A 7,517-nucleotide genomic window follows, 5' to 3' on the forward strand; every position below is an offset into this window, starting at 1 on the left:
AGTCTAGACCTAGGCAGTGTTCAGTGGACATTTCCACGTAGATCTCCCACAGACACCTTAAATTCAGCATGTCAGTATCTCCTGAGATGGCGTGTCTGGAAAGATGGGGGATGTTATTTTTCATAGTGCCTCATGGAAATGGCTGGCAAATGAGAACATGGAGAATTTGAACTCAGGTATACTATATCTGAGGTTAGTGCTTTGCTTTAATTTAGATTCAGTTTTTCAGCGCCTACCAGGGCCTTGGCCTTAGCCCTCGAAGGACTTTCAGTGATTCAGCTTGATTTGCATGTTCTTGGTTTTTCAAGGCCAATAAATCTTTTGGCAGGTTGATTACCTTTTTCCCACAGCCCAAAGTGATTTGCTTATCCTGATGGGAGGCCTCATTTATTTCCTAAAAGTGAACAGGGCTTCCTCTCATGGAGTAATTAGCATTGAAGGTCTGGATCCGTTTCAATCCCCTGAGAATCTGAGTCCAATCCACTGGAATTAGTAATGGCAGAGAACTCAAGGTACAGCATTCAATTTAAAAACAAAATCATTCCAGTGGAAGAGGAAACTTCAACCAGAAGAGGGTGGCTTGGTTTTCTGACTGGAAAATCAGTTTTTCTGCCCTGCAGTTGCTAACAATCAATACAGGAAGAGCACTACCAGTTTCAGTTCTCCAGGACAGGGTCTTTCTTTTCATTTCTCTATTAATTAAAAGATAAATTATGAGTAAAGTAACAAACATTAATCGTAACTACAAGGGGAAAGTTATTTCCACCTGGAGTACACTTAGATGTTAGGTTGGCCTCTGACGTACAGAATTGTCAATTTATTAATGAAGTATGGCTTGTGTTGAACAAGACAAGCTGGGTCAAGCATTTGAAGGTGCTTTTGAAGGATTGAGGCAACATTCCACTGGAAATCTTCAGTACTCCTCAGATTACAAAAATTAACTGGCTTTGATCAACTGCCCTTCTCATGTCAGAGGAAATTCCAACAGTTATGGTGTGCTGCCCACAGAGAACAGTAATAAACAGTGCTGCAGACCACTATCCTGAAGGAAATATTCATCAGTGTCTGCAGAACATCCCTGCAAATCAGCTGGTACAACCTACTTTTCTCCAGAAAAAGGGAGGAAAAGGCAGGAAGAAGCTCCAACTGTTTGAATACCTTCATGAATCTCTGTGTAATCCCGAGATGGTATCATGTATTCAGTGGATAGATCAAACCAAAGGCATCTTTCAATTTTTATCAAAAAACAAAGAATAACTTGCCCGACTTTGGGGGAAAAGAAAAGGCAACCGGAAGACCATGACTTACCAGAAAATGGCCAGAGCACTGAGGAATTATGGAAGAACTGGGGAAATCATCAAATTCTGGAGAAAGTTAACTTACCAGTTCAGTGAGGTCGTTCTCCAAAGACTATCTCCATCTTATTTTTTGGAGAAAGATATCTTCTACTCACAATTTGTTCAACCTGATCAAGGATATCTCAGTTTAAATAACTGGAATGCAAGTTGTAATTATACATATTCCAGTTACCATGAGATAAGTCACCCTGGTTACTAAATATGCTCTTCCATTTTATAATTTTCTGGCATCAGAAATCCCTACAATTTTTAGGATTTTTCTCTGAAAGTAAATACTGAAAAACAAAACAAAATAAAAAACCCAAACTTCATTATTGCTATCTTTTATGAAGTAGCACGTAATCTATACTAACTTGGTGAGAAATTTTGCCAGTGAACAATTTGAAAACGACCAAGTCCCATTTGAAAGTATAGACTAAATTTCCTTCCTCTTAGTATTGTCTACGTAATACTTCCTTCTAGATTAATAATGCCAGTGAAGATGATTTGATTTATATATTGATTTAAACATTATTTTTCTGTCATACACTCAGACAAAAAAGAGAAATCACTGTAACATATATCCAACAGCTTTAGTAACAAAACAGAAAATGATTGCCTGTGGTAGTGTTCCTGCTAAATTACATTCATGGCTTTAAAAATTTCAGTGGCTAAAACTAGAACTATCACATGATCCAGCAATTCTACTCCTGGGCATATATCCAAAGAAAATGAAAACACTAATTTGGAAAAGATATATGCACCCCAACGTTCACAGCATTTTTTTTTTCTTTTTGGCCACACCATGTAGCTTGAGGGATCTCAGTTCCCTGACCAGGGATTGAACCTGGGCCTCTGCAGTGAAAGCGCTGAATCCTAACCACTAGACTGCTAGGGAACTCCCATAGCAGCATTGTTTATAACAGCCAAGATATGGAAGCAACCTAAATGTTCACCAACAGATGAATGGATAAGGAAGATGTGATATATATACACAATGGAATACTACTCAGCCATAAAAAAAAAAAACAGTGAAATTTTGCCATTTGCAACAACATTGATGGACCTGGAGGGTATTAAGCTTAGTGAAATGTCAGGCAGAGAAAGACAAATACTGTATATCATTTATATGTGGAATCTAAAAATTGAAATAAACAAATGAATACAACAAAATAGAAACAGAATTAAAGGCATAGAGAACGAACTAGTTACCAGTAGGGGGAGGGAAGGGGGATAAGGGGCAAGGTAGGGGTAGAGGATTAAAAGATACAGAATTCTATGCATAAAGCAAGTAAGATACAGAGCTGTAAGCGACAGCACAGAGAATATAGGGAATATTTTGTAATAGCTTTGAATAGAGTATAATCTAGAGAAATATTGAATCACTATGTATTACACCTAAAACTAATATATTATACATCTGAAACTAATATTGTAAATCAACTATATTTCTATAAAATAAATAAAAATTAAAAAATAAAAAAAAACTGTAACTGCAGCAAGACGGCCAGCCTCCTGAGACGACCACTGTTAACAGCCGTGTGGCCTTCCACACCCTGCCACGGACACACATGAATGGATACAAACAGGCACCCGAGTTACACATACAGGGTTGAGTGACCTATTCATTTATATTTTAAAGTGATGAAATCATGCAATGCATATTACCCTGCAAATTGCTTTTCCTCACTTCACTCTCTGTCGTGCATACCCTATCCAGGTCAGTTAATATAGCTTTTATTCTTTTTAATAATAGGTACTATAGCATGTTTCATGATTTATTCAACCAATTTATGTTTCTTTTTACATTTTCTTGAAGTGTAGTTGATTTACCATGTTGTGTTAATTTCTTCTGTACAGCAAAGTGACTCAGTTATACATACGTGTGAGTGTGTGTGTGTATGTGTGTATGTGTGTGTATTCTTTTTCATATTCTTTTCTGTTATGGTTTGTCACAGGATATTGGATATAGTTTCATGTGCTCTACAGTAGGACCTTGTTGTTTATCCATCCTATATGTAATAGTTTGCCTCTGCTAACCCCAAACTCCCTTTTCTTCCCTCCCTCCACCCACCTTGGCAACCACAATTCTGTTCTCTATATCTGTGAATCTGTTTTTATTTTGTAGGTATATTGATTTGTATCATATTTTAGATTCCACATATAAGTGATATCATATGGTATTTGTCTTTCTCTTTCTGACTTCACATAGTATGATAATTGCTAGTTTCAACCAATTTCTTCTTAACAAACATCTTGATGAACACCCTAACTCTATGGGCAAGGCTGTAGGAGACATCCTCATACATACATTCTTACAGAATGAAGCATTTATTTCTGAAATGTCCTAAAAGTAAGATTGCTTAGCTATAGGGTTGGCTAGTTTCTAAAACTACATTAATATATGAGCAGGGGAAGGGAAAAGGGAAGTGCTGTACTTCTGTCTGGCAGGTACCACAGTAGGTACTTTCCATAAGTTGTTTAGTTTCATCTTGGTCTCCCGCATCTAAGTCCTGCCCTGATCCCTCCCCTGCATAACCACAGACGAGCATGTCACTTCTTTGCTTGGAAGCCCTGTGTGGCTCTCATCTCCTCCAGTTTAAGGCCGAGCTACTAACATGGGCCGTGAGGCCCTCCACAGTTTGGTCTTGCCTACTTCCTCTGTCTCTCGCTTGCCCTCTCCTTCTCACTTTGCATTCTAACACCCCCGGACAATTTGCTGTCACCCCCCTTCCCAGGCCACTGCAACCCTCCAAGCCTTTGCTCTGCCTTCCTGTCTGGTCTGCTGATTCTTTCTCACCTCTTCCCCTGGCTCTGCACTCACTCATCAGTTAGCACTCAGTCAGTCTCGGGCTCTTTCAGAATACCTTTTGCAGGTTGATTGATGGATTAGTGAGGCTAGATCATGCCACAGTGACTTTATAACCCGCAGTCTCAGTGGCTTGACACAAGTTTATTGTTTTGTCAGTCGAAGTCTGCTTTAGGTCTGGGTCATTCTCTTGGGAGCTCCCCTCAGTAACCTGCTGACGGAGGCTCCACCATCCTGTAATTGTACCATCCAGAACACTTGGCTTCTGTGGCTGATGTGGCAGGAGAAGAGAATACTGAGTGCATCATGCCGGCAGTTAAATGTGTTGGCCTAGAGGTAGCCATGTTACTCCCATTCTCAGCCCACTGGCAAGCCCTGTTACATAGCCCTGACTAGCTGCAAGGAGGCAGAAGTGTCCTCCTCTCGTGGGGCTGCAAGGAAGGAGAATTGAACACAGGTGAGCACTAGAAGCCTGTAGTACAGGTGAGATGCCGCCACTCTTGTGTGTCTATTTGAATTATTATATGGTATTAGAATGATGTGTGTCTCCCTACTAGAGTGGGCACTTCTGCAGAGCAGAGGACTTCATCTTGTTCCTTTTCATATCTCTGGCATCTGGCACATAGAAAATGGCCAAGAAATATTTGTTGAACAAATCCATTCATACAAATCAATAATCTACATTATACAGATGGGGCAGTAAAGTTCAGAGAGGTCAGTTGACTCACCTATGATCACACAACTAGGAGGTAGCAAAGCTAGATTCAAGTCTGTCAGATTCCAAAGCTCATGCCTTTAGGAAACGTTCTAAATTCCAGTCTGAGGGCAGGAGAAGACCAGTGTTCCAGCTCAAGCATTCAAGCAGAAAGGGAGAGTGAATTCTGCCGTACTCAGCCTTTTTGTTGTATTCAGGCCTTCCATGCGTTGGATGGGCCTACCACTTTGGGGAGGATACTCTTCATTAACTCTATAATAATTTGTACTATTTGTTAATCTTCTACATGAATCCTTTGTTCACATGCCTTCTATATTTAGTGTTGTTAATAAACATTAAAAGACAAAGTACTTTAATTTTGTGGAAGCAATTTTACCTTCTGAAAACTTTTTAAAATAAAAATTATTTGCTGAGTCCAATGAGAATTCAGTTCAAAATAATTCCTACCCCTTTTCACTGTTTTCCCTTACTTGATTTTTTTCTTTTCTCTCTATTAGAGTATAATTGTTTTACACTGTTGTGCCAGTTTCTGCTGTTCAACAAAGTGAATCAGCTGTATTTATACATATATCCCCATATCCCCTCCCTCCTGTGGCTCTTTCCCACCCTCCCTGTCCCACCGCTCTAAGTCATCACCCATCAGTTTGGTTGTTTTTTAACTTAAAAAAAATAGACTTCAGTTTTCAGAGCAGTTGTAGGTTCACAGCAAAATTTGTGGAATATAATCTCTAGTCCCCACCCCTCAACCTCCCCCATTATCAACATCCTGCACCAGTGGTAAATTTGTTACAATCAATGAACCTACAGAGACACAATTACTATCACCTGAAATCCAGAGTTTACGTTAGGGTTCACTCTTGGTATTGTATATTCTATGGGTTTTGACAGATGTATGACATGTATCTGCCATTATAGTATACAGAGTAGTTTCACTGCCCTAAAAAATCCTCTGTATTCCACCTATTCATCCCTTTCTTCTCCCAACCCCTGGCAACCACTGATGCTTTTACTGTTTCCTCAGGTTTGTATTTTCTCGAATGTCATGTTTCTGGGATCATATAGTATATAGCCTTTTCACATGGTCTCCTTTCACTTAGGAATATGCATTTAAGCTTCCTCCATGTCTTTTCATGGGTTGATAGCTCATGCCAGATTTTTTTATATAATATAAAAAATAAATTTATAAATTTAGCACTTAGCACTAGCTGATATAATTTATCTATCTGCATGTGTGTTTGTTGACCATCTCTCCCATTAAGATGGAAGCTTCTGGAAGGTGGGAACTTTGTTTTATTTACCACTGTATCCCAGTCCCTGTAAAAGGATTTAGTACATGATCAGCTTGCAAAAAAAAAATTTGTTGAATGAATGAATCAGATGAATCTTTTATTTTTATTTATTTAAAAAAAATTTTTTGGTGGACCATTTTTAAAGTCTTTATTGAATTTGTTACAATATTGCTTCTGTTTTATATTTTGGGTTTTTGACCACCAGACACGTGGAATCTTAGCTCCCCTACCAGGGATCAAATCTGCACGCCCTGCATTGGAAGGCAAAGTCTTAACCACTGGACCACCAGGGAAGTCCCCAGATGAATCTTTTATGATTATAATCCTCTCATTTAGGAAATTGTTTCTGATGTGTGCAATGTAAGAGTTAATCCAAAATTATTGTTTCAATGGAATTTAAACTCAAAGAGTTTGAGTCCTTTTTGATTTGAATATGGGACTGGAGAGCTCATCAGTGACTGATAAAATCGAAGAAATTATTAGTTTCCAGCAAAGTGTTATTTTATTTTATTTTATGTAGAAATAGAGTACGAATGGAAAGGGGGTATTTAATTTTCTATCACCAGAAGTGTTTCCCACCATCCCACCATCTGGGACTTTAGTTTGGGAGGCAGGATTTCCGTAACACACATGTGTGACACTCTGCTTCTCTTCTCTGTCTCTCTTCTTCTCACAGCCCACTGAGCCTGAAGGTGGGGCTTTTATTTTATGTCTCCTTCTTGTCTTCTGGGGACTTCTCCTATGGCATGTCCTCCTCCATCCCAATTCCAGTGCTCTGCCTTCATCCGAATGCTCAGTGCAGAGTTCAGGGAGAAAAATAAGTTTGCCAATGAGGGAAATGCATACATTAGGAACTACTTCAAAAATGACACCCTGTTACATGTGTATATCTTTATGTATTTTAATAGAAGTTGAGGTCATAGTACGTATAATGCTCTGCTTCTTTGGTTTCAGTTTAATGTTTCTCAAAGATCTTTCCATATTCACACAGACACATCTACCTTATTCTTTTTTAAAGGCTACATAATATTCCATAAAAACTAATATCATGTATTTAGCCAGTCTCTTACTGAAGGATGTTTAGGTCATTTCTAGTCATTTTTTATATAAATAATGTTGTACTGAACATTACTCTATAGTTTTGGTTTTCTTGCATATTTGTGTGAGTAGATCCTTTGGCTATATCTCCAGCACTGGAATTGCTACACCAGCTGGTGTTTGCTTTTAAGACTGTCTAAAAAAGATCTAGCACTTTTTTTGTCTCATCTACTGATAGGAAAGTCATAGTTTCCCCTTAAGATTATGGCTTTTATAACTATGCTGGTGATGAAGACAGCATGAGATACATTTGGAAGAAAGAGAGGAAG

At 38.6% G+C, this 7,517-nt stretch overlaps 1 pseudogene; it reads left to right on the forward strand.

Annotated features, from left to right (window-relative positions):
- Window positions 1-830: 830 nt before the first annotated feature.
- LOC130851913 (transcription factor Spi-C-like) lies at window positions 831-1,557 on the forward strand (annotated as a pseudogene).
- Window positions 1,558-7,517: the final 5,960 nt, after the last annotated feature.

Source organism: Hippopotamus amphibius, chromosome 4 (genome assembly GCF_030028045.1).
Source record: "Hippopotamus amphibius kiboko isolate mHipAmp2 chromosome 4, mHipAmp2.hap2, whole genome shotgun sequence".
In the NCBI taxonomy this organism is placed as follows: Eukaryota; Metazoa; Chordata; class Mammalia; order Artiodactyla; family Hippopotamidae; genus Hippopotamus; species Hippopotamus amphibius.